At 44.9% G+C, this 27,552-nt stretch overlaps 1 pseudogene across 1 annotated transcript in view; it reads left to right on the forward strand.

Moving 5' to 3' along the window:
• LOC124007748 overlaps positions 1-27,552 on the forward strand; it is a 58,769-nt pseudogene that overhangs the window by 2,569 nt on the left and 28,648 nt on the right. The window contains exons 3-4 of the transcript XR_006834000.1: positions 25,329-26,741; positions 26,964-27,480. The product of XR_006834000.1 is annotated as a sodium/calcium exchanger 1-like (transcript). The remainder of the gene's footprint in view (positions 1-25,328; positions 26,742-26,963; positions 27,481-27,552) is intronic.

Below are 27,552 nucleotides of genomic sequence, written 5' to 3' on the forward strand. Positions count from 1 at the left end.
CTTCTGCAATCCTGCAATCTGATTGGTTGTGAGTAGTGGATTCACTGTCTTTCTCAGTTCATAAGTCACAACCACAGAGATAACTTTCCGGTTCGACTCACCAGGATGCGGGTGGGTAATAGTACTGCCTCTCTCTGTCTCTCAGAGAAAAATGTGCATTGAAAAGAAAGATCACGTTGGGTCAAAAATAGATTGGTTTGTCACACTTTAAAAAAAACATCAATATCACAACAATGATCCTGCATGTGGATTTATTGAAAACAGTGGACATATCTCCTCTGAAATCTGAAAATGTACCATCTGCTGGTGTGTTAGGTCATGTCGGCTGCGTTTCCAGATATTTTCACATCAGCTCTTTTTTCAGAGCTGATCTGATTGGTCAAAATACTAATTAGTGAAAAAAAGATTAGAACTGGGCTGCCTGTGTAAACCCAGGGGTCTTGTATTCTCATGTACTTAGGTCAGGTCTGTTGTCAGCGTTGTATTGTCGAACCCTGTGTACTTTTTCAAGCAAGGGGTCTTGGTGACAGAAGTTGCATGTCCATCCCCTGCTACTGCTGATGAACTCACTAAAAGTTTGAGTTCATCTTAATGCAGGTTGTGGATAGATACAATTCATGTGATCCATGCTCCAGATATTGGGAAGCCAAAAGAAAACACATACACATTCTTATCATGATTATGGATTTCCCAGCTCCACCCAGAACCTGGGGTTCTAGAGAGGGTTAAACACATGTGCTATGTGGAAGAAGCTTTTTGTGTGCTTCAGTGAGGCATTTTGTTAAATGTCTCCCAAATGTCATTCCAGTCTTACAAATTGCTAAAAGGAATAGGTCAATGTCAATTGTGTGCACAGAGACTGAGCTGTGTGTTTTGTGTTCATCATATCCCAAAGTTATTGAGCTTTACAGGACCCCAATCAGGCGATTGAATAGAAGAACATGTGCCCCAGTCCCTAGACCATTACAATTTAACATGGCAAACTTATCCCGTCTGCACAGTGAATCCTGGGATGCTTTACTGAATGCACAAACATGGTTGTGGATCCTTTCTTCTTTAGTCCTGAAGGAATGTTCATTTCAGATTTAATGTCTGTTTCCTGTTTAGTGTTTGGCTTTGTGACGCACTAAAGGAAGTTGCAGAGGCGTTGTAATCTCTCAACAGAAACTGATGAACGGTCCTCAGGGTCTTGGTTAATTATTCACATTTTGTTGACTGGTGTGTGTGTGTGTGTGTGTGTGTGTCACAATGACTGAGAAAATCAAATGTCTTTTGCAATGTGTATGCAATCGTTTTTTATGTTGACACAGCCCCTTACCAAGCTACTAACCTGTTATATTGTTATGATAGAATGGCACATTAGGGTCTCATACCCTCTTAAACTATAAGGGTGCTTGACAAATTAAATCTGGCAAACATTGACTGTCCACTCAAACATGAAATTCTGTACTGCAAATCACTTTCACAGTACTGCTATAAATCATTGTCGAGCAGCATAACTGTTATGGTGTTTCCAGATGCTGTCCATGGTTCTGATTCTGTGTGTTAGAAACAGCTTCACCAGTTTGAGGAAATCTTGCTGATTAACACAAACCACTGAAGACAGGAGGAGTAGGAGAGCTAGGAAGTGCTATCGATTATTTTCCTGAAATTAAAAGCACACTATGTTGTATGTCCCTCGGCTCCACCCCGGTGAAGAGAATCCATATGGAGAATGTTAAATTCTCTACTCTCTCTCCCCCTCTTTCTCTCACTCTCTCTCCCCCTCTTTCTCTCACTCTCTCTCCCCCTCTTTCTACCACTCTCTCTCCCCCTCTTTCTCTCACTCTCTCTCCCCCTCTTTCTCTCACTCTTTCTCCCTCCCTCGTAAAAATGAACTTTAAAAAAAATGTTCTGAGAACGGAAGTGAACATTTTGCCTGCATTTTTAGGTTGCAGGGAGGTTCTGAGAACGTTTTACTATGGTTCCCTGAACGTTTTCCTGGGAGGTTGTATTAATGTTCTGAGAACGGAAATGATTTGTTATTTGAAGGTAAATAAATAATGTTTTGAGAACATGTTGCAATAAGATTTTTAATAACACTGCTAGCTTAATTTGGTTGAACTGTTTTAAACTCCAAGCACTGATAGGACACAAGGAAATTAATTTGCTTAAGCATTAATCATGCAACCACGTTTATTTTTTACTGTGGCACGGCGTCAGTGAGATTCGAAACCTATGATCTTCTGTTCTCTATCCATGGAATTAGCCCGCTGCGCCACCAGGATTGAGCTACTGTAGCATGCCATGTTTCTTTTTTTACTCATACAAAGCTGTTCATTTTAGTGTATTCAAACAGACCCCATTTCAAAAGAAACAAGTACTTATTAATATCAGGCGTGGCCAATTAGCTGGCGCGGCCAACACACCTGAACACACTTAACAAGATAGTGTATAGAACCATGAGGAAACTTGCAGAAAACATTCTGCTGAAGTACTGAAATTATTCCCACCTGGGAAGCATATGGTTCTCAGAACATTATGTGTTAGCTGGGTATCCTGCACCATTCTCAGAATGTTGTGGGAAGGTTATATTCAAAATAACCATAGGAAAACCACGCTCTCACCAAACGCTAAGAAACAGATTGTTCTGAGAACGTTATGTGCCAGCCGGTACTCTACCTCCCGCTCTCTGGAGATGTGTTAAAGGTTAGGATGGAAAACTCAACTTTTTTCTCTCCTCCCTGCATGGAAATGAATGTTTTGTATGTAGAGTGAATTCTATTTTGAAATGGACATGACATTTTAATGATGAAATGCTCATGATGCAAACATACAGTCAGGTCCATAATTATTGGCACTCTTTATAAAGACAAGCAAAAAAGTAGAAACCCGCCACTGTTGTTCGTGGCCAAAGAGCTCTATTTTCATGTCATCCAACAAATGTAAACGCCTGGAGTTTTCTAAACGGCACTGGCACATGGATTGGAACTGGTGCTTTGGTCAGATGACATGAAAATAGAGCTGTTTGGCCAGGTACACCAGCGGTGGATTTGGTGTTGAAAAACAGAAGCAAATGCAGAAAAGAACCAAATAACTAGGCTATTTTGCTTCCACTGGTTCTGGGTCCCTTTGTTAAGGTCAACGGCATCATGAACTTTACAGAGTACTCGGACATTTTAGCCAAAAACCTGGTTGCCTCTGCCAGGAGGCGGAAGTGAATCTTCCGGCAAGACAATAATCCCAAGCACTAATCAAAATCCACAAAGAAATGGTTAATTGACCACAAAATCAACATTTTGCAATGGCCATCTGTCTCTGCAGTTTGAATTGAAGAGGGCAGTCCATAAGAGCAGTCAAATGAAAGATTCTGTATGGAGGAATGGTCTGAAATGGCTCCCAACCTGTTCTCAAATCTCATAAAATATTTGTGTGTCGTTATCTTTGCAAGGGGAGGGTGCTAGAGTATTGAAAACAGTGGTGAAAAAAATAATACAATTCCCCAATTATTTGGGGCATACAATATACAGGTAACTGCCAAAAATAAAGGAAACACTTGAGTAAATGAGGGATACAAAGTATATTGAAAGGATGTGCTTCCACAATCCACACAGATGTGGTTCATAAATTAATGAAGCAATTAACGTCCCCCCCATCATGTTTAGGATTATGCCCAGTTGCCCATTATTTTGGCTATCATGAAGCTCTTCCGGTGGCTCGTTGTGGTCCAACGCCCTATTAAGACACTTTATGTTGCCGTTTCCTTTCTTTTGGCAGTTACCTGTAGCTCATAATTTGTATTATTTATTTTGTAGTCTTTTTTTGTCATCTTTATCAAAGGTGCCAATCATTTGGAACCGGATTTCACTCCATTCCAGCCATTATTATGAGCCGTTCTCCCCTCAGCAGCCTCCACTGCTGTCTATATCTCTCTCTCCTCTTTCCCTCTCTCTCTCTCCTCTTTCCTCTCTCTCTCTCTCTCTCCTCTTTCCCTCTCTCAACATGAGTGGGCAGTGTGAATGTCTCTGCCCAGCATAATGCCAGGCTACACACTTCTCACCAGACAAAGTAAAAACACAAAGTCACACCTGAAGACACCCAGAGGATATATACCTTTTTCAGCCAGCTGTGCATGACACTGATTATAAGGAAAGTTGTTTCTGCTGTTAGAAATGTCTGGTGTTTTTGGTTAATGATACTTGAAAGGAGAAGATGCTGTAGCCATAGTAAGAAGGCATACTACCAATGTTAATACTTCCCTTCATATAAATGCATTTCTATGGTATCTGGTTTTGTTCAGCTATTTGGGGATGTGCCCAACCCGGCTTCATCTCTATGTAATTATGCAATTATATAATTACTGATTCAAGAAATGAAATGGGCCTGGAAAGCTGAGTGAATGTCAATGACTCTTGAATGGAAATTTGACTGCCAACAGAAGGGGGAGAGGAGGAGGAGGGGGTAGCAGTGAAGAGTAAAGAGTAACGGAGAAGGGCTGTGCAAGACGTGTGGATATAGGTTGGCAAAGTACAGAGAAGTTTTAAGACCAAGAAGAGAACATATGGGGGTTATTTGGCAACACAAGTAGTGGAACAGAAAACTTGAAGCGGAGATGAGGAACGTGTGCAACAAGACTGCCAGCTGCTACTTGAGACATAGAGAGGAGGGTGCAACAAGACTGCCAGCTGCTACTTGAGACATAGAGAGGAAGTGGTACAACAAGACTGCCAGCTGCTACTTGAGACATAGAGAGGAGGGTGCAACAAGACTGCCAGCTGATACTTGAGACATAGAGAGGAGGGTGCAACAAGACTGCCAGCTGCTACTTGAGACATAGAGAGGAGGGTGCAACAAGACTGCCAGCTACTACTTGAGACATAGAGAGGAGGGTGCAACAAGACTGCCAGCTGCTACTTGAGACATAGAGAGGAGGGTGCAACAAGACTGCCAGCTGCTACTTGAGACATAGAGAGGAGAGGAATGGAGAATCTTGCTGTGTCTGCCCCTGGGCAAATGTCACCAATTGAAAGTTTTAAAAAGAGTAGCGTTATTTTTGGCTGGCAAATGCCAAATGCTGCAGATGCTGTCTCCCAGGCAACTACCTGTGGCCTTTTGCATTGTGGTCTCTCCCAGGCAACTACCTGTGGCCTTTTGCATTGTGGTCTCTCCCAGGCAACTACCTGTGGCCTTTTGCTGGGTGGCCTCACTTGACCTTATATTCATCATTCATTAGAGGCAGAAGAGCACATGGGGTTATGTTGCAACAGAAGACCTGCAGCACTGACAGGTGAACATCAACAGTTGTGAATTTGAACTCATCTTACTGGCTTGCTTCATTAACAACTGCTATGGTAATTTGGTGGGTGCTTATATATGTACTATAGTGTGTTTTATACACATGTGTGAAGTGGAAATGTGTTTTTTGCATATCTCAACTCCCCCTGAGACACCCTCGGAGAGTGCTGTCACCGCCAGTGTGGGGTCACGAGCATTTCGCTGCACCTGCTTTAACATCTGCTAATCTGTTTACTCAACAAATAAATGTTGATTTGATTGCTGATACTGTTGAGGTCGAGGTCAAAAATATTATTTTTCTTCTTGCTGCAAAAATATGTGCTTTGTATTCATTATCACGGAAACCTGATAACCGGTTGATTGAACAGGGTTTTAGATAAGAGGATGGAGGTTAGTAGACAAGCATAGTTCCATTGCTTGTTACACATTTACTTACCTGAACATCTCTCTGAGGATAAAGAGGTTGAGTAATTGTTGGATTTTGTTTGTTCAGACTATTGAGTGGAGCAGGCGATGAAACGAAAAGCACATTCACCTCAGAAGAAATTAGTGTGAAACCATTTCATTCTGTTCCTCAAGTCCTGTTTGGGATGATTTAGGATGGTCTGAATGGTAATGTGTCGCATGTGCTGTGAATATGAATCTGTGTGTGGACGAGTGTGCAGCATATTGAAACAGAGGGACTTGACAGCACTGAATATGCAAGGAGCTGGGCTAGGATAGACTTCAGGTTTCACAACTCAAGGGGAATGCCTTTGACCTATTTAAAATGTCATTTTCTATCACGTTTGATGCTTTTACAAATGATGTTTGTCTCAACTCAATTAAATATGATTACGGTTAAGACCTTATGCCTATGTGATTGTGTAATGTGACTGTCGTGGCAGTCTTCAAATTGGAACACCTTGAATATTGTATCACAGTGTTGAGAATAAGATCCCAATCCAGTAGTATTTATTTATGAGTTGTCATCTCGGTGTCTGTCTGTCAGTTTGTGTCCTGGTACGCAAAAATATATATATTTTTTCAATTTGCGTGCAACATGTGTGTGTTTAGGCATGTACAGTTGAAGTCAGAAGTTTACATACACTTAGGTTGGAGTCATTAAAACTAGTTTTTCAACCACTCCACAAATTTCTTGTTAACAAACTATAGTTTTGGCAAGTCGGTTAGGACATCTACTTTGTGGATGACACAAGTCATTTTTCCAACAATTGTTTACAGACAGATTATTTCACATATAATTCACTATATCACAATTCCAGTGGATCAGAAGTTTACATACACTAAGTTGACTATCTTTAAACAGAAAATTCCAGACAATGATGTCATGGCTTTAGAAGCTTCTGATAGGCTAATTGACATCATTTGAGTCAATTGGAGGTGTACCTGTGGATGTATTTCAAACTCAGTGCCTCTTTGCTTGTCATCATGGGAAAATCAAAAGAAATCAGCCAATTTCCAAACGTCTGAAGGTACCACGTTCATCTGTACAATTAATAGTATGCAAGTATAAACATCATGGGACCATCCAGCAGTCATACCACTCATGAAGGAGACGGTTCTGTCTCCTAGAGATGAACGTACTTTGGTGTAAAAAGTGCAAATCAATCCCAGAACAACAGCAAAGGACCTTGTAAAGATGCTGGGGGAAACAGGAACAAAAGTATCTATATCCACAGTAAAATTAGTCCTATATCAACATAACCTGAAAGGCCACTTAGCAAGGAAGAAGCCACTGCTCCAAAACCGACATAAAAAAGACAGACTATGGTTTGCAACTGCACATGGGAACAAAGATCGTGCTTTTTGGAGAAATGTCCTCTGGTCTGATGAAACAAAAATAAAACTGTTTGGCCATAATGACCATTGTTATGTTTGGAGGAAAAAGGGGGAGGCTTGCAAGCCGAAGAACATCATCCCAAACGTGCATAGGGGGATGCAGCATCATGTTGTGGGGGTGCTTTGCTGCAGGGACTGATGCACTTCACAAAATAGATGGCATCATCTAAGTAAAATGATGTGGATTTATTGAAGCAACATCTCAAGACATCAGTCAGGAAGTTAAAGTTTGGTTGCAAATGGGTCTTCCAAATGGACAATGACCCCAAGCATACTTCTACAGATTTGTTACATCCCATCCCTTGATAATTTCTCATTTGCCAAGATAATCCATCCACCTGACAGGTGTGGAATATCAAGAAGCTGATTAAACAGCATGATCATTACACAGGTTCACCTTGTGCTCGGGACAATAAAATGCCACTCTAAAATGTGCAGTAATTGTCACACAACACAATGCTACAGATACCTCAAGTTTTGAGGGATCATGCAATTGGTATGCTGACTGCAACATTGTCCACCAGAGCTGTTGCAAGATAATTGAATGTTAATTTCTCTACCATAAGGCACCTCCAACGTTGTTTTAGAGAATTTGGCAGTACATCCAACCGGCCTCACGACCGCAGACTACGTGTAACCGCGCCTGCCCAGGACCTCCACATCCGTGTTCTTCACCAGCAGGATCGTCTGAGTCCAGCCACCCGGACAGCTGATTAAACTGTTGGTTTGCACAACCAAAGTATTTCTGCACAAACTGTCAGAAACCTTCTCAGGGAAGCTCATCTGCGTGCTCGTTGTCCTCACCAGGGTCTTGACCTGACTGCAGTTCAGCATCGTAAACAACTTCAGTGGGCAAATGCTCACTTCGATGACCACTGGCATGCTGGAGAAGTGTGCTCTTCGCGGATGAATCCTGGTTTCAACTGTACTGGGCATCGTGTGGGTGAGCAGTTTGCTGATGTCACCATTGTGAACAGAGTGCCCCAGGGTGGCGGTGGGGTTATGATATGGGCAGGCATTAGCTACGGACAACGAACACAATTGCGTTTTATTGATACCAATTTGAATGCACAGAGATACGGTGACAAGATCCTGAGGCTCATTATCTTTCCATTCATCAGCCGCCATCACCTCATGTTTAAAGCAGGATAATGCACGGCCCCATGTCGCAAATATCTATACACAATTCCCGGAAGCTGAAAATGTCCCAGTTCTTCTGTTTCTTGCATACTCACCAGGCATGTCACCTCATTGAGCATGTTTTGGAAGCTCTGGATCGACATGTTTGACAGCATGTTCCAGTTCCCGCCAATAACCAGCAACTTCTCACAGCTACTGAAGAGGAGTGGGACAACAATCCACAGGCCACAATCAACCGTCTGATCAACTCTACGCAAAGGAGATGTGTCGTGCTGCATGAGGCAAATGGTGGTCATATCAGATATATGACCAGTTTTCTGATATACGCCCCTAACTTTTCTTTGTGACCAACAGATGCATATTTGTATTCCCAGTCATGTGAAATCCATAGATAAGGGCCTAATGAATGTATTTCAATTGACTGATTTCCTTTTATGAACCCAGTAAAATCTTTGAAATTGTTGCATGTTGCGTTTATATTTTTTGTTCAGTGTAATTCTCCACTTTACTGCTGCTGTGCATGTGATGTCGGTTCCCTGCCCCTCCCCATCCCCATCCACGACTTCAAAGTCAAGTTTTCAACCCCCCACTTCCCCAGGAAGGGGTTTAAAAAATATTCTCTCACTCTCTGCCATTTCACTGTTCTCTCTTTCTTCTTTTGTCCCTCCCTCTGTGTTATCCGAATGTGCATGTTGTAGATAATAGGAAACCATTTTAAATGAGCCAAATGAAGAAGGGAAGATTTAAACCTCAGCTCTGTCACTTCCATGAAGCAAAGCCTCATATATTTTAAATAAACTGCCTTGCCTGCCTTGGTTATCTCTGTGTTTTGTATTTACAGAAATGATGCCAAACAGTGAAAGGAAACATGAATCACTGGCTAGTGCTGAGCTATTACCCGAAATGTCTTTTATTTTTATTTTTTTAACCAAGTCAATTGACTGATGTCAGTTAAATGATTTGAATTCCAGTTCGTTCCGTTTTTTTTCTGTGAGCTCAATGCGCACATCGCACAGTTTCTCGAGAGAAATCCGATCCAGCTTGAACTGTGCGATGTAGTAGGGAGTTGTAGTTTTAAAAAGGCCAATATATCTACATAGGTTAATGCTTAAAACGTGGTAATTAACTACAAATGAACACAATTGCGTGTCTACTTGTCCGGTCTGTGTTTCATTAGCCTGCTATGGAAGAGAGTACACTGCGTGATCGTGAGGTGATATAGAGAGCAGATGTTGCTTCGCATCTCCACCTGAAAATACACGATTTAACACCTTACCCAAACCTGCTGCGCGCAAATTGATTTTGTCACCCCACACCAAACGCGATCATGACACACAGGTTGAAATATCGAAACAAACTCTGAACCAATTATATTAATTTGTGGACAGGTCGAAAATCATTAAACATTTATGGCAATTTTGTCATGCAGGTGAAAGAGGACCCAAACGCGACTTAACAGAAACAGAGTTTATTAAAGTCCAAAACGGAATAACAGAAATCCTCTAGATTTGTAGAGGGGAAAACAACTGGAGAAGCGGCCACAGACTGCAGGTCGCTTCGGGTAGGCGCAGGCCGTAGTCGACTGAGACACCTGCTCACACGCAGCGTCTGATGAAGGCACAAAACACGACAGGACAGGGTGATACACAATCACGGCAAAAACACGACAGGACAGGGCGAAACGCAATCACAGCATGGTGAATACAATACAAGGAACCGACGGAACAGGAACGGATCACAAAGGAATAAATAGGGACTCTAATCAGGGAAAGGATCGGGAACAGGTGTGGGAAGACTAAATGATGATTAGGGGAATAGGAACAGCTGGGAGCAGGAACGGAACGACAGAGAGAAGAGAGAGCGAGAGAGTGAGAGAGGGAGGGGGAGAGAGAGGGATAGAACCAAACAAGACCAGCAGAGGGAAACGAATAGCATGGGGAGCACAGGGACAAGACATGACAATAAATGACAAACATGACAGTACCCCCCACTCACCGAGCGCCTCCTGGCGCACTCGAGGAGGAATCCTGGCGGCAACGGAGGAAATCATCGATGAGCGAACGGTCCAGCACGTCCCGAGACGGAACCCAACTCCTCTCCTCAGGACCGTAACCCTCCCAATCCACTAGGTATTGGTGACCCCGTCCCCGAGAACGCATGTCCATAATTTTATGTACCTTGTAAATAGGTGCGCTCTCGACAAGGACGGGAGGGGGAGGGAAGACGAACGGGGGTGCGAAGAAAGGGCTTAACACAGGAGACATGGAAGACAGGATGGACGCGACGAAGATGTCGCGGAAGAAGCAGTCGCACAGCGACAGGATTGACGACCTGGGAGACACGGAACGGACCAATGAACCGCGGAGTCAACTTACGAGAAGCTGTCGTAAGAGGAAGGTTGCGAGTGGAAAGCCACACTCTCTGGCCGCAACAATACCTTGGACTCTTAATCCTGCGTTTATTGGCGGCTCTCACCGTCTGTGCCCTGTAACGGCAAAGTGCAGACCTCACCCTCCTCCAGGTGCGCTCACAACGTTGGACAAACGCTTGAGCGGAGGGAACGCTGGACTCGGCAAGCTGGGATGAGAACAGAGGAGGCTGGTAACCCAGACTACTCTGAAACGGAGATAACCCGGTAGCAGACGAAGGAAGCGAATTGTGAGCGTATTCTGCCCAGGGGAGCTGTTCTGCCCAAGACGCAGGGTTTCTGAAAGAAAGGCTGCGTAGTATGCGACCAATCGTCTGATTGGCCCTCTCTGCTTGACCGTTAGACTGGGGATGAAACCCGGAAGAGAGACTGACGGACGCACCAATCAAACGACAGAACTCCCTCCAAAACTGTGACGTGAATTGCGGACCTCTGTCTGAAACGGCGTCTAACGGGAGGCCATGAATTCTGAATACATTCTCAATAATGATTTGTGCCGTCTCCTTAGCGGAAGGAAGTTTAGCGAGGGGAATGAAATGTGCCGCCTTAGAGAACCTATCGACAACCGTCAGAATCACAGTCTTCCCCGCAGACAAAGGCAGACCGGTAATGAAGTCTAAGGCAATGTGAGACCATGGTCGAGAAGGAATGGGGAGCGGTCTGAGACGACCGGCAGGAGGAGAGTTACCCGACTTAGTCTGCGCGCAGTCCGAACAAGCAGCCACGAAACGGCGCGTGTCACGCTCCTGAGTCGGCCACCAAAAGCGCTGGCGAATAGACGCAAGAGTGCCTCGAACACCGGGATGACCCGCTAACTTGGCAGAGTGAGCCCACTGAAGAACAGCCAGACGAGTGGAAACAGGAACGAAAAGGAGGTTACTAGGACAAGCGCGCGGCGACGCAGTGTGCGTGAGTGCTTGCTTAACCTGTCTTTCAATTCCCCAGACTGTTAACCCGACAACACGCCCATAAGGAAGAATCCCCTCGGGATCAGTAGAAGCCACAGAAGAACTAAACAGACGGGATAAGGCATCAGGCTTGGTGTTCTTGCTACCCGGACGGTAAGAAATCACAAACTCGAAACGAGCGAAAAACAACGCCCAACGAGCTTGACGGGCATTAAGTCGTTTGGCAGAACGGATGTACTCAAGGTTCTTATGGTCTGTCCAAACGACAAAAGGAACGGTCGCCCCCTCCAACCACTGTCGCCATTCGCCTAGGGCTAAGCGGATGGCGAGCAGTTCACGGTTACCCACATCATAGTTGCGCTCAGATGGCGACAGGCGATGAGAAAAATAAGCGCAAGGATGAACCTTATCGTCAGACTGGAAGCGCTGGGATAGAATGGCTCCCACGCCTACCTCTGAAGCGTCAACCTCGACAATGAATTGTCTAGTGACGTCAGGAGTAACGAGGATAGGAGCGGACGTAAAACGTTCTTTTAGAAGATCAAAAGCTCCCTGGGCGGAACCGGACCACTTAAAACACGTCTTGACAGAAGTAAGAGCTGTGAGAGGGGCAGCAACTTGACCGAAATTACGAATGAAACGCCGATAGAAATTAGCGAAACCTAAAAAGCGCTGCAACTCGACACGTGACCTTGGAACGGGCCAATCACTGACAGCTTGGACCTTAGCGGAATCCATCTGAATGCCTTCAGCGGAAATAACGGAACCGAGAAAAGTAACGGAGGAGACATGAAAAGAGCACTTCTCAGCCTTTACGTAGAGACAATTCTCTAAAAGGCGCTGTAGAACACGTCGAACGTGCTGAACATGAATCTCGAGTGACGGAGAAAAAATCAGGATATCGTCAAGATAGACAAAAACAAAAATGTTCAGCATGTCTCTCAGAACATCATTAACTAATGCCTGAAAAACAGCTGGCGCATTGGCGAGACCGAACGGCAGAACCCGGTACTCAAAATGCCCTAACGGAGTATTAAACGCCGTTTTCCACTCGTCCCCCTCTCTGATGCGCACGAGATGGTAAGCGTTACGAAGGTCCAACTTAGTAAAGCACCTGGCTCCCTGCAGAATCTCGAAGGCTGATGACATAAGGGGAAGCGGATAACGATTCTTAACCGTTATGTCATTCAGCCCTCGATAATCCACGCAGGGGCGCAGAGTACCGTCCTTCTTCTTAACAAAAGAACCCCGCCCCGGCCGGAGAGGAAGAAGGCACTATGGTACCGGCGTCAAGAGACACAGACAAATAATCCTCGAGAGCCTTACGTTCGGGAGCCGACAGAGAGTATAGTCTACCTCGAGGAGGAGTGGTCCCCGGAAGGAGATCAATACTACAATCATACGACCGGTGAGGAGGAAGGGAGTTGGCTCGGGACCGACTGAAGACCGTGCGCAGATCATGATATTCCTCCGGCACTCCTGTCAAATCGCCAGGTTCCTCCTGAGAAGTAGGGACAGAAGAAACGGGAGGGATGGCAGACATTAAACACTTCACATGACAAGAAACGTTCCAGGATAGGATAGAATTACTAGACCAATTAATAGAAGGATTATGACATACTAGCCAGGGATGACCCAAAACAACAGGTGTAAACGGTGAACGGAAAATCAAAAAGAAATAGTCTCACTGTGGTTACCAGATACTGTGAGGGTTAAAGGTAGTGTCTCAAATCTGATACTGGGAAGATGACTACCATCTAAGGCGAACATGGGCGTAGGCTTATCTAACTCTCTGAAAGGAATGTCATGTTCCGAACCCATGCTTCGTCCATGAAACAACCCTCAGCCCCAGAGTCTATCAAGGCACTACATGTAGCACCCGAACCGGTCCAGCGTAGGTGGACCGACAAAGTAGTACAGGACTTTGATGGAGAGACTTGAGTAGTTGCGCTCACCTGTAGCCCTCCGCTTACAGATGAGCTCTGGCTTTTACTGGACATGAATTAACAAAATGTCCAGCAACTCCACAATAGAGGCACAGGCGGTTGGTGATCCTCCGTTCCCTCTCCTTATTCGAGATGCGAATCCCTCCCAGCTGCATGGGCTCAGTCTCAAAGCCAGAGGGGGAGATGGTTGCGATGCGGAGCAGGGAAACACCGTTGATGCGAGCTCTCTTCCACGAGCCCGGTGACGAAGATCTACCCGTCGTTCTATGCGGATGGCGAGAGCAATCAAAGAGTCCACATCTGAAGGAACCTCCCGGGAGAGAATCTCATCCTTAACCACAGCGTGGAGTCCCTCCAGAAAACGAGCGAGCAGCGCCGGCTCGTTCCACTCACTAGAGGCAGCAAGAGTGCGAAACTCAATGGAATAATCCGTTATGGACCGTTCACCTTGGCATAAGGAAGCCAGGGCCCTAGAAGCCTCCCCACCAAAAACTGAACGGTCAAAAACCCGAATCATCTCCTCTTTAAAGTTCTGGAAATCGTTAGAGCAAACAGCCCTTGCCTCCCAGATAGCTGTGCCCCATTCTCGAGCCCGGCCAGTAAGGAGTGAAATGACGTAAGCAACCCGAGCTCTCTCTCTAGAGTATGTGTTGGGTTGGAGAGAGAACACAATCTCACACTGCGTGAGAAAGGAGCGGCACTCAGTGGGCTGCCCGGAGTAGCAAGGTGGGTTATTAACCCTAGGTTCTGGAGGCTCGGCAGGCCAGGAAGTAACAGGTGGCACGAGACGTAGACTCTGGAACTGTCCAGAGAGGTCGGAAACCTGAGCAGCCAGGTTTTCCACGGCCTGGCGAGCAGCAGACAATTCCTGCTCGTGTCTGCCGAGCATGGCTCCTTGGATCTCGACGGCAGTGTAACGAGCGTCTGAAGTCGCTGGGTCCATTCCTCGGTCGGTTCCTTCTGTCATGCAGGTGAAAGAGGACCCAAACGCGACTTAACAGAAACAGAGTTTATTAAAGTCCAAAACGGAATAACAGAAATCCTCTAGATTTGTAGAGGGAAAACAACTGGAGAAGCGGCCACAGACTGCAGGTCGCTTCGGGTAGGCGCAGGCCGTAGTCGACTGAGACACCTGCTCACACGCAGCGTCTGATGAAGGCACAAAACACGACAGGACAGGGTGATACACAATCACGGCAAAAACACGACAGGACAGGGCGAAACGCAATCACAGCATGGTGAATACAATACAAGGAACCGACGGAACAGGAACGGATCACAAAGGAATAAATAGGGACTCTAATCAGGGGAAAGGATCGGGAACAGGTGTGGGAAGACTAAATGATGATTAGGGGAATAGGAACAGCTGGGAGCAGGAACGGAACGACAGAGAGAAGAGAGAGCGAGAGAGTGAGAGAGGGAGGGGGGAGAGAGAGGGATAGAACCAAACAAGACCAGCAGAGGGGAAACGAATAGCATGGGGAGCACAGGGACAAGACATGACAATAAATGACAAACATGACAAATTTAGCTAGCTTGCTGTTGCTAGCTAATTTGTCCTGGGATATAAATGTTTTGTTGTTATTTTACCTGAAATGCACAAGGTTCTCTACACTGACAATTAATCCACACATAAAACGGTAACCAAATAATTTCTAGTCATCTTTCAATCACCCATGTGGGTATAACCAATGAGGAGATGGCATGTGGATATCTGCTTCTATAAACCAATGAGGATATGGGAGAGGCAGGACTTGCACCTCGTTCAACGTCACAAATAGAACTGACTATTCTATTTTAGCACTTGGCAACAGAGACTCTCGTTGACGTGCGCAAGCGTCTATGGGTGCAATAATTGAATAACATGTATGAGCAGTGTGGTCAGCATGTAAGTGATTGATATTTGGTATTCAGCAGTCATAAAAAATGTCTTATTACTTTGAAGAACTAGAAAATAGTGATTTTTTGAATGAAATAAATATTTTATCAAGGTAAAAAGTAAAGTGAATAAATTATGGTTAATAATTAATAACAGTAATGGGCAGCCGCTACCATCGTGGGACCTTTATTAATTGTTTTATTCTGTGTTGTTATAGCATTCAACCCACATAATGCATAGTGCATTTAATTAAAACAATTATTTAAAAAACAAAATTGAAAACCTGTGATTATTTGTTAAAAATAAACAAACCAAAACCTAACCAACCTCAAAACACTGTTCTTCCGGGTGGCGCAGCTGCTAGCTGTGCCACCAGAGACTCTGGGTTCGCACCCAGGCTCTGTCGCAGCTGGCTGTGACCGGGAGGTCTGTGGGGCATTGCACAATTGGCCTAGCGTTGTCCAGGTAAGGGAGGGATATCCTTGTCGCACTAGAGACTCCTGTGGCAGGCCGGGTGCAGTGCACACTAACCAGGTCGCCAGGTGCACGGTGTTTCCTCCGACACATTGGTGCGGCTGGCTTCCGGGTTGGATACACGCTGTGTTTAGGTTGGGTTGTGTTTCGGAGGGCGCATGGCTTTTGACCTTTGTCTCCCCCGAGCCCGTACGGGAATTGGAGCGATGAGACAAGATACTAACTACTGGATACCATGAAATTGGGGAGAAAGGGGGGTAAAATAAATAAAAAATAAAAAATGTAAAAGCACCTCTGGCTGAAGAATTATCTTTGAATAATAGTGATTATTTCATATTATATACAATGGGGAGAACAAGTATTTGATACACTGCCGATTTTGCAGGTTTTCCTACTTACAAAGCATGTAGAGGTCTGTCATTTTTATCATAGGTACACTTCAACTGTGAGAGACAAATCCAGAAAATCACATTGTATGATTTTTAAGTAATTAATTTGCATTTTATTGCATGACATAAGTATTCGATCACCTAGCAACCAGTAAGAATTCTGGCTCTCACAGACCTGTTAGTTTTTCTTTAAGAATCTCTCCTGTTCTCCAGACAATTGTTTACAGATTTCACTTATAATTTACTGTATCACAATTCCAGTGGGTCAGAAGTTTACATACACTAAATTGACTGTGCCTTTAAACAGCTTGGAAAATTACAGAAATACTGTCTGTAAACAATTGTTGGAAAAATGACTTGTGTCATGCACAAAGTAGATATTCTAACCGACTTGCCAAAACTATAGTTTGTTAACAAGTAATTTGTGGAGTGGTTGAAAAACAAGTTTTAATGACTCCAACCTAAGTGTATGTAAACTGTATTTTCACCCACATGTCTATCACTGTGCTTTCAACCATTTTAAAAGCACAGCAAAGTTCAAATGCGAATACAATGTCAGATATTTTGTTTATTTATACATCAGATTAATGTGTTATCACTGTGCGACATGTAATAGCAGAACCAAATGGCCTGGATTGTAGTTGAGATTACATTAAAAGTACATGTTACAAATGATCAATGCCGTTCGATATTCTGCACAGATTATTACAGCAACTGTGAAGATCTCCACAGACCTGTGATGACAAGTATAGTTACAGTACACTAGGAATGTGGCCATGGATGTGTTAGTCATTTTAAGGTTGAATGTTACATTATTTTGTAAGAAAGCTTCAGGCTATTTACTGTATTGCAAAAGTAATATTGAACTGTGTTTGGTTGACAATGCAACTAAATATCAACCTATAAAGGAGATGTATCTACTGTTTGAATAGTTTTACCTGTGCCACTGGTGTAATCCCATTCTTTAACTTTTATATTTGGTTAAATTGGAGATTTGAATCCAACATATAATCTGTTAGCTTGTCGATAATTTAATAGAGGCTATGTTTTCTATTTAATATATTTACTGAATCTTCTGCTTCAATAGTTCCATCCGTGCCACTGACTTTAATTCCAGCTGATGTCAACAAATGAATCATTGATATGCAGGATTCATGTCTCCATCTCAACCAAACGTCAAAGTTAAATCAAATCAAGCTTTAAATGTGGATTAAGTTTGATTTGATTTTATCCTATTCTTTAACTTTGATGTTTGGTTGAGATGGAGACTTGAATCCAACATATCAATTCATTTGTAGACACTACAAATATGTGTAACATCAAAGATCCTGGAGAGAATTGTACATGAGCAAATGTATGAATATGTTTACAAACAGGGGCTAATGTATGATTTTCAGTTGGGTTTTAGAAAAACATACTCCACTGATTCATGTCTAATTTACTTGACTGACTTCATCAGGAAAGAGATTGGTGAGGGAAATCTGTGTGGAATGGTACTGCTTGACCTACAGAAGGCCTTTGATACAGTTCACCACTGTCTCCTAATCTCCAAACTGGAGGCACTGGGGTTAAGCAGTATCCCTCTAGGTTGGGTAAAGTCCTATTTATCAGGAAGGGAGCAAGTAGTAGAGGTTAATGGTTCACTGTCTCAGGCAGAACAAATGAGTTGTGGCGTTCCGCATGGGAGTGTGCTTGGGCCTCTGCTGTTTTTATTGTATATTCATGATATGAAAGATGCTTGTTCTTGCCGTCGTTGTCTTTATGCGGATGACTCTACACTTCTGGTGTCTCACAAAAGTAAAACTATGTTGGAGAGCATACTTAGCATAGAGCTTACTAACATTTGCAAATGGCTTGGAGATAATAAGCTATCTCTGCACTTTGGGAAAACTGTTATTATTATTTTTGGATCCAGACCTAAATTGTCTAGGTTGTCTGAAATCAGAGTGGAGTTAGGGGGTGAGGTGCTCACTACTAAAACCTCTGTTAGCTACTTGGGATGTATCCTTGATGGAAGCTTGGGAGGTGTGAGCATGGCCAATAAGGTGCTAGGGAAGGTTAATGCCAGCATTAAGTTTTTGTCTAGAAAGTCCAAGCTGCTTGATAAGGACTCCATGAAAGTGCTAGCTACTGCCCTCATTCAATGCCATTTTGACTATGCTAGTATTTCCTGGTTTGGGGGCTTATCTAAACTTATAAAGGGAAAGCTCCAGATAGCCCAGAATAAGTTGATCAGGGTAGTATTGAAGGTGTGTCCACGTACTCACATAGGCAGGAGCTGCTTTCAGGAACTAAACTGGCTGCCTGTTGAGGCTAGGGTGTCCCAGAATTGGACTAGGTTTGGTTTACAGGAGTATTTATGGTCCTGCACCCAGATATTTAAGTGATTACTTTCCTCGTGTTACGGATGCACACAATCACAGCACCAGATCAGGCGTTGCTGATGTGTGCTTATACAGGTTCAGGAGTAATGCTAGTAAAGGTACTTTCTTGTATACTGGAGCCTCAGAATGGAATGAGTTGCCTCTGCCTATAAAAACAATGTCCTCTCTGGGCAGCTTTAAAAATAAATAAAAAATATGTTTGATGTCTTCTGTGTCAATATGAATAACCCCTATGATGTAACTGGAATGATGAGATAGATGTTCTTCTTTTATTTTTTTGTTTTATTATTTCACTGCCGTACTGTTTTCCATCTTGTATTAGCCATCTTGTCTCAAGAGGAACACAATGGAAATAAGTCCCAGACTTTATTCATGTCCTATCCTCAATGATTTTATTCATGTGCATGTATGGCTTTTAGGTTTTATGTGTGCTTGTTTTTTTAAATGGTCGAATTAATAAACTAAACTAAACTAAACTGGATTTAAAAACACTAAACTGGAATTAAAGCCAGACTAAGTCAGTGGCACAGATGGAACTATCCAAGCAGAAGATTTCATCTCCTTCAAATGTTGATATTTGGTTGTTTTGACAACCAATCACAATTCAATATCACTAAATGTCATTACTTTTTTAATCAGCCAGAGCTAGAAACCCTAGGCTATTGTTTCGTATAGTATTAGTTTAATTCTGGGTTGAATTGAAACAATAGCTGTTGATTGTTGAAGGCCTAAATATAATCATGTTATATGAGTGATAAAGTATGGTCACATATAATTTGCTCTGTTAAACCTACCCTTTGGAATGGCTTTTGATAGCAACAGTGAATATATCTCATTTTTAATTGGAGATCTCTCAACAATCATTCTCACGACAGCACATTGGTGATAGTCAGTGACAAATATTATAGCTAAGCTGTAGTTAGATCAATTCTCCAGTAGGAGGTGCTGCCCAGCTCATTGCTTTTTTTCTGATATAGTGGATTTAATGTTGAAGATCGGACGTTGTTTTAAAGGTACAAATTCACATATTTTAAGGTTGGTCTATGTTAAAATGTTTCTACCATGATGACATAATCCGTGGTTGAAAATTCACCCTTAAAACAAACAGTTTAAAAGTATTACTTTCTTTCAAATCCAATGTATTTTCCACGTAGATTCCACGTCACAATACGTTGACTAATTACGTTGAAACAACGTTGATTCAACCAGTTTGTGCTCAGTGGGATTCTCTAAGAACCTCAGGGGTGATCTGCAGGTGTTCTGTAACATCTCTCTAATGCTCCCTTCATTAGTATGCTGCTTCACTCTCATTCCCCCTGCTATCTGCTGGCGGTGAGCAGCCCCACCATCTAACCTGGACAAATAACAATGCTATTATATTACATTTTTAGCTGACGTCAATGAGACCGCTACCATACTTGACCTTAAAGAGATCGTCTTCATGGTAAGTCTCAGTAATAGAATGTTGGCACTGAATCGATTTTCCGGTCTGGGGGCCATTATGAAAACTGCAAACGTAAGAGTATATCAACGATCAGTTACTGTGTTGTATGATTTACATGATCTGTGTAGCGTTGCTGGGGATAGCTGCCATGAGGTAAATGAAGACAGAGGGGAGGTGTGCTAAATATTGACTTGGATGGACTGAAGAGGCAGAGGGAGGATACAGTGTCAAAACAGTATTGACTGCTTTTGGTGCCCAAACCTAAACCCCCTATCACACTGTTCATGTAGGTGGTTTGGTATGGTTTTGCAGTGTTCCATAGACTCATACAAAACAACAATGACAAAGAAATATATTGGGTTTGAATGACCTTTGTGCTATTTCTACAGCTCTTTGCATCAATGCTAACTGAAATCGGTGGGTATGCCAGCAAGTCTATGTGAAAACAAAAAAACTGCTTTTGCACAGTTATCCTAAAAATGTCAGATAGTAATTGAGTTGAAGGAATGAGGTACCCCAGTCTAGACACAGTTTAACATGGAGTGAAATTGAATCAATTTGTACGAGCATATTCTGCTCAAGAAAAAATCAGAAATGGCACCACAACATTTATGGTTTGTGTGGTGTGCTCATGTTGTTTCAAACTCTATTTGTTGTTTCTGGCCTGTCACCATGGCGAATTCTGAGTGGAGGCAGAGAGAGACGATGGCTGGCTGGACTACTGATTAAACCTCTACCAGACACACAGCTGATGTCCAGTTCCGCGCCTGCTCTGAGTCTCTTAACTTAATATTCATGCAGTCGTCTTCTTCTTCTTGGCATCTTGTAATGTCATACAATTCTTTCCTCTTTGCTCTGAATGTCTGAATGTTTTTGAGATGCAACAATTTCATCTTTGACCCCGCGACAGTGTGCCACATTTGCTGAAGGTTTACATGCTTGAAGACGCTTTCTTTGTTAAGGGTGCAAGTCAATAAACCAAAAAAGGGGCACAAGATGTCCTTTCGATGTAACACCGAGATCTTGTCCCTACCTGACTGCCAGTGACTGTGGACAGGAATGCTCACTGTTATTCAGATCACTATTCCCTATCGTCCTGTCTCTTTTTCTTAACTAGGCAAGTCAGTTAAGAACAAATTCTTATTTTCAATGACGGCCTAGGAACAGTGGATTAACTGCCTGTTCAGGCAGACTTGTACTTTGACAGCTCGGGGATTTGAACTTGCAACCTTCCGCTTACTAGCCTAGCGCTCTTACCACTAGGCTACCCTGCCGCCCCGGGAGTCAGTCGTGGCATGTGGCATGTCCACAGAATGTTTTCACCTGTCAATCATTAGGGAACTCTAGCTAGTCTCACTCTACGTGGGCTATGTTGCATGGTAAGTAAAGAATAGAAGGCAAGGAAAAACACTATAATCCAAGTAGTTGGAAGTACCAGGGAGTGCACAGGAAGGCTGATGAAAACATCAGTGCTCTGTGAATACAGGGCTGGATCCTTTCCACAGATCAGCGATGCTGGTCTGTTCACCCACCTTTGAGTGATCTCCTCTTTAGTGTGTAAACCGCCTTGGCCATATGCCCACTTACCCAGAGAGGCTGTTTCTGTTGTTATTGGTGGTACAATAGCTGTCGGTGGTCTCATTGTTTGGAAACAAAGCAGCCCTGTAGTGCTGCTGATAGGGTTATGGTTAGGGTTAGGGATAGGGTTAAGGTTAGGATTAGGGTGATCATCGAAAGAGGTGGGCGACTGGTTAGGAGGGAGTGCACGTGAAGAGGTGGGGAATGGGGGAGGCTGGCACTAGGAGGTGAAAGGCAGTGGACCACTGTACGGCTTGGAAGGACAGGAGCTGCTGATGTGAGTGTACTGTACTGTTTGTGGAGAGAGAGAGAGAGAGAGAGAGAGAGAGAGAGAGAGAGAGAGACTAAGGAAGCAGAGGCGTCATTGGTCATCCATGCGTGATACAGGCTCTTATATAAAACACGCCTCAGCCAGGACTTTTCAGGGATAAGAAAGAAAAAACACTTTCTCTTCCTGTGAACATTACTCATTACACTGTTATTGTTACCACTGACGCTGGGCCACGGTTTAACACATTTGTTAAGCACCATAGACCGAGGCATTAAAAAGAACAAGGGTTAGTGTTTTCTAAAAGTGTATTTCAAAGTGAACACCGTGCTCGGTATATTACAGAGTTAACATTGACAATACAGCACAATGGGTAGTCAGTCACAGAGAAGGGGTGAACCAGGAGCTGTTGGATGGGATATTCAGAGAATAAAGTGCTAGTTGACAGCATCAGCTATTGTAACAGCAGCTGCAATGGCTTTTATACCACCAATAACACCATAAACAGGGTTACAGTAAGTGCAAATAGGAGATTACTCAGGTGGGTAAACAATGGTGGTGCTCATCTGTAAAAATCGATCATTCGGCTTCTGGAGAGCTACTTACGTGGTCTGCTGGTTTTAATTGTCGTCCAGGCTTTAATTGATTAACCAGATATGTGGGTTGTAATGAACTCTATCACTGTAACTCCCCCATCACATTCTGATTGACCACTGGAACACCTAGCCGTAGGGAAAGACAAGGACCACTCTGTGGCTCCAGGACCAGGAATGCATTGCAGACCCTTCACTGACCTGCAGCTACGAAATCAAAATCAAATCAAATCAAATTGTATTGGTCATATACATGTGGTTAGCAGCTGTTATTGCGAGTGTAGTGAAATACTTATGCTTTAGATCTGACCGTGCAGCAGTATCGAACAGGTAATATCAACAATTCCCCAACATAACCTAATACACACAATAGAGTAAAGGAATGGGAAAATAATATATAAATATATAGAAGAGCAGTGACAGAGCGGCTAAGATGCAAAGATAGTATAAGAATAGATAGTGTAGGATACAGTATACATATGAGATGAGTAATGCGAGCTATGTAAACATTCTTAAAGTGGCATTATTAAAGTGACTAGTGTTCCATTTATTAAGTGGCCAATGATATCAAGTCTGTAAGTAGGCAGCAGCCTCTCTGTGCTAGTGATGGCTATTTAACAGTCGGATGGCCTTGAGAGATAAGTTGTTTTTCAATCTCTCTGTCCCAGTTTTGATGCATCTGTACTGACCTCGCCTTCTGGATGATAGCAGGGTGAACAGGCAGTGGCTCGGGTGGTTATTGTCCTTGATTATCTTTTTGGCCTTCCTGTGACATCGGGTGTTGTAGGTGTCCTGGAGGGCAGGTAGTTTGCCCCCGGTGATGCTTTGTGCAGACCGTTCAAATCAAATCAAATGTATTTATATAGCCCTTCGTACATCAGCTGATATCTCAAAGTGCTGTACAGAAACCCAGCCTAAAACCCCAAACAGCAAGCAATGCAGGTGTAGAAGCACAGTGGCTAGGAAAAACTCCCTAGAAAGGCCAAAACCTAGGAAGAAACCTAGAGAGGAACCAGGCAATGTGGGGTGGCCAGTCCTCTTCTGGCTGTGCCGGGTGGAGATTATAACAGAACATGGCCAAGATGTTCAAATGTTCATAAAATGACCAGCATGGTCAAATAATAATAAGGCAGAACAGTTGAAACTGGAGCAGCAGCACGGCCAGGTGGACTGGGGACAGCAAGGAGTCATCATGTCAGGTAGTCCTGAGGCATGGTCCTAGGGCTCAGGTCCTCCGAGAGAGAGAAAGAAAGAGAGAAAGAGAGAATTAGAGAGAGCACACTTAAATTCACACAGGACACCGAATAAGACAGGAGAAGTACTCCAGATATAACAAACTGACCCAAGCCCCCCCCGACACCTAAACTACTGCAGCATAAATACTGGAGGCTGAGACAGGAGGGGTCAGGAGACACTGTGACACCGTTCCACCCTCTGGAGAGCCCTGCGGTTGTGGGCGGTGCAGTTGCTGTACCAGGCGGTGATACAGCCCGACAGGATGCTCTCAATTGTGCACCTGTAAAAGTTAGTGAGGGTTTTCGATGACAAGCCACATTTTTTCAGCCTCCTGAGGTTGAAGAGGCGCTGCTGCGCCTTCTTCACCACACTATCTGTGTGGGTGGACCATTTCAGTTTTTCAGTGATTTGTACACAGAGGAACTTAAAACATTCCATCTTCTCCACTGCTGTCCCATCGATGTAGATAAAGGGGGGGGGGGGTGCTCCCTCTGCTGTTTCCTGAAGTCCAAAATCATCTCTTTTGTTTTGCTGACATTGAGTGATAGGTTATTTTCCTGACAGCACACTCTGAGAGCCCTCACCTCCTCCCTGTAGGCCTTCTCGTCAATTGTTGGTAATCAAGCCTACCACTGTTGTGTCATCTGCAAACTTGATGATTGAGTTGGAGGCTTGCATGGCCACACAGTCGTGGGTGAACAGGGAGTACAGGAGAGGCTGAGCACGCACCATTGTGGGCCCCCAGTGTTGAGGATCAACGGAGTGGAGATGTTGTTTCCTACCTACACCACCCGGGGGCGGCCCATCAGGAAGTACAGGACCAAATTTCACAGGGCGGGGTCGAGACCCAGGGTTTCAAGCTTAATGATGAGTTTGGAGGGTACTATGGTGTTGAATGCTGAGATGTAGTCAATGAACAGCATTCATATATCGGTATACCTCTTGTCCAGATGGGTTAGGGCAGTGGGCTGTGTGATGGCGTTTGCACCATCTGTGGATCTATTGGGGCGGTAGGCAAATTGGAGTGGGTCTAGGGTGACAGGTAAGGTAGAGGTGATATGATCCTTGACTTGTCTCTCAAAGCACTTCATGATGACAGAAGTGACTGCTACAGGGCGACAGTCATTTAGTTCAGTTATCTTTGCTTTCTTGGAAATAGAAACAATTGTGATCATCTTGAAGCATGTGGGGACAGCAGACTAGGATAGGGATTGATTGAATATGTCCGTAAACACACCAGCCAGCTGGTCTGCGCATGTTCTGAGGACACGGCTCGGGATGCCGTCTGGGCTGGCAGCCTTGCGAGGGTTAACACGTTTAAATGTTTTACTCACATTGGCCACAGAGAAGGAGTGTCGGTGGCATTGAATTGTTGGGCATTGAATTGTCGGGCAAAGAAGGTGTTTAGTTTGTCTGGAATTAAGACGTCGATTTTTGCGACGGGGCTGTTTTTCTGTTCGTAATCCATGTAATACTAATGATCAATATTGTGTTTGCGCTAGTGTTGTCTGTAAGTCACTACACTTCTTCCCTTTTGTCTTCCAGAGGTGTCGGTTGAGACGTTAGACGTGAAGTGGATTGATCTCTGGAGCCAGCTGACTCGAATTTCCAGACGCCGGCATGTTACACACCCACGTTCTGAGCCTTGCCCAACTCTCCTCCACCTCCTCCAGCCTCTCCACCTCCCTCTTCCTCCTCTTCCTCCTGGGGCTTACCCACCTCTCCCAGGCTGGCTCAGACCATGCAGCACCCAGCAGCCCGCCCAGCAACTGCTCTGATGGAGACCCCTGCTCTGAGGGCGTGGTCCTGCCCATGTGGAACCCTCAGAACCCGTCAGTGGGCGACAAGGTGGCACGGGCCATCGTCTACTTCGTGGCCCTCATCTACATGTTCCTGGGCATGTCCATCATTGCCGACCGCTTCATGTCTTCTATTGAGGTCATCACCTCTCAGGAGAAAGAGATCACCATCAAGAAGCCCAACGGAGAGACCACCACAGCCACTGTACGCATCTGGAATGAGACCGTATCCAACCTGACCTTGATGGCCCTAGGCTCGTCTGCCCCAGAGATCCTGCTGTCTGTCATCGAGGTGTGTGGCCACTCGTTTGAGGCAGGTTCCCTGGGCCCCAGCACCATCGTGGGCAGCGCAGCATTCAACATGTTCGTCATCATTGCCCTCTGTGTGCACGTGGTACCAGAGAACGAGACACGCAGGATCAAGCACCTGAGGGTGTTCTTCGTCACGGCAACCTGGAGCATCTTCGCCTACATCTGGCTCTACCTGATCCTGGCTGTCATCTCCCCGGGGGAGGTGGAGGTGTGGGAGGCCGTACTTACCTTCATGTTCTTCCCCATCTGTGTGGTTCAGGCCTGGGTCGCGGACCGACGCCTGCTCTTCTACAAGTACATCCATAAGCGTTACCGTGTCGACAAGGCCCGCGGCATCATCATCGAGACAGAGGGGGACAGCATGTTCACCAAGATGGATGTGGAGATGGACGGCCAGGGGGGCAACTCCCACCCCCACCCCAAGGATGTGCTGGACCACATGCTGGAGGGGGTGGAAGAAGGTGGAGGGCTGAACTCAGAAGAGGATGAGGCTCGGAGGGACATGGCCCGCACCCTGAAGGAGCTGAAACAGAGGCACCCAGAGAAGGACACAGAGCAGCTGATTGAGATGGCCAACTACCAGGTTCTGGTCCAGCAGCAGAAGAGCAGGGCCTTCTACCGCATCCAGGCCACACGCATGATGATCGGTGCTGGGAACATCCTGAAGAAGCATGCTGCTGACCAGGCCAGGAAGGTGGTGAGCTGCCATGAGGCCAGCGGACAGGAGGAGGACCCCCACACCATCTACCTGCAGTTTGAACCCTCCCACTACCAGTGCTTCGAGAACTGTAGCTCGCTCAAGCTGTCTGTTGGGCGCCATGGGGGCGAAAGCGGCTGCACAGTCAAGGTCAGTGGGGACATGCTACTCATATTTGTCTTTGTGATTTATTGTACTGTATAATGGAAAGATTACTATGTTGAAAATCACTCAAGCTAAATGTAATAATGGGAAAGGTTTTTAGATGAGAGATAAGGGTCGAGCCAGGGGGCCATTTTCTCCAGTAATTACTCCTGTCTAGTGAATTAATTTAATCGTCATTGAGTTGGTTTTGTTCCTGGGTCACCTCAGGTGGACTACCGGACAGAGGATGGAACGGCCAACGCCGGCTCAGACTATGAATTTGCTGAGGGCACGCTGGTCTTCAAACCTGGTGAGACACTAAAGGAGCTGACCGTAGGGGTTATTGATGACGACATCTTTGAAGAGGACGAGCACTTCTACGTGCACCTCAGCAACCCCGCATTGTCCACCGTGCCGAGGTGGCCATCCTGGAGCCCAGCACCATCACCACCACCAGCAGTATGAGGAACCTCTCCCCCCACGTATCCCCCAAGGCCGCCCTGGGCAACGCCCACACTGCCACGGTAACCATCTATGACGACGACCACGCAGGCATCTTCACATTTGAAGTAGAGTCTATGAGGGTGAGCGAGAGCGTGGGCACCATGCAGGTAAAGGTGCACCGGATGTCCGGGGCCAGGGGTAAAGTGGCCATCCCCTACCACACCCTGGAGGGCACCGCCAAGGCTGGGGAGGACTACGAGGAGGTGGCTGGGAAACTGGAGTTCCAGAACGACGAGACCATGTGAGTAACACCACTTCCTGTCGTGTACGCTGCTCTGCTGCTGATGGTTTGTGTGTTGAGTTACAGTATGAT

This window comes from Oncorhynchus gorbuscha, linkage group LG02, assembly GCF_021184085.1.
Source record: "Oncorhynchus gorbuscha isolate QuinsamMale2020 ecotype Even-year linkage group LG02, OgorEven_v1.0, whole genome shotgun sequence".
NCBI classification, from domain to species: Eukaryota; Metazoa; Chordata; class Actinopteri; order Salmoniformes; family Salmonidae; genus Oncorhynchus; species Oncorhynchus gorbuscha.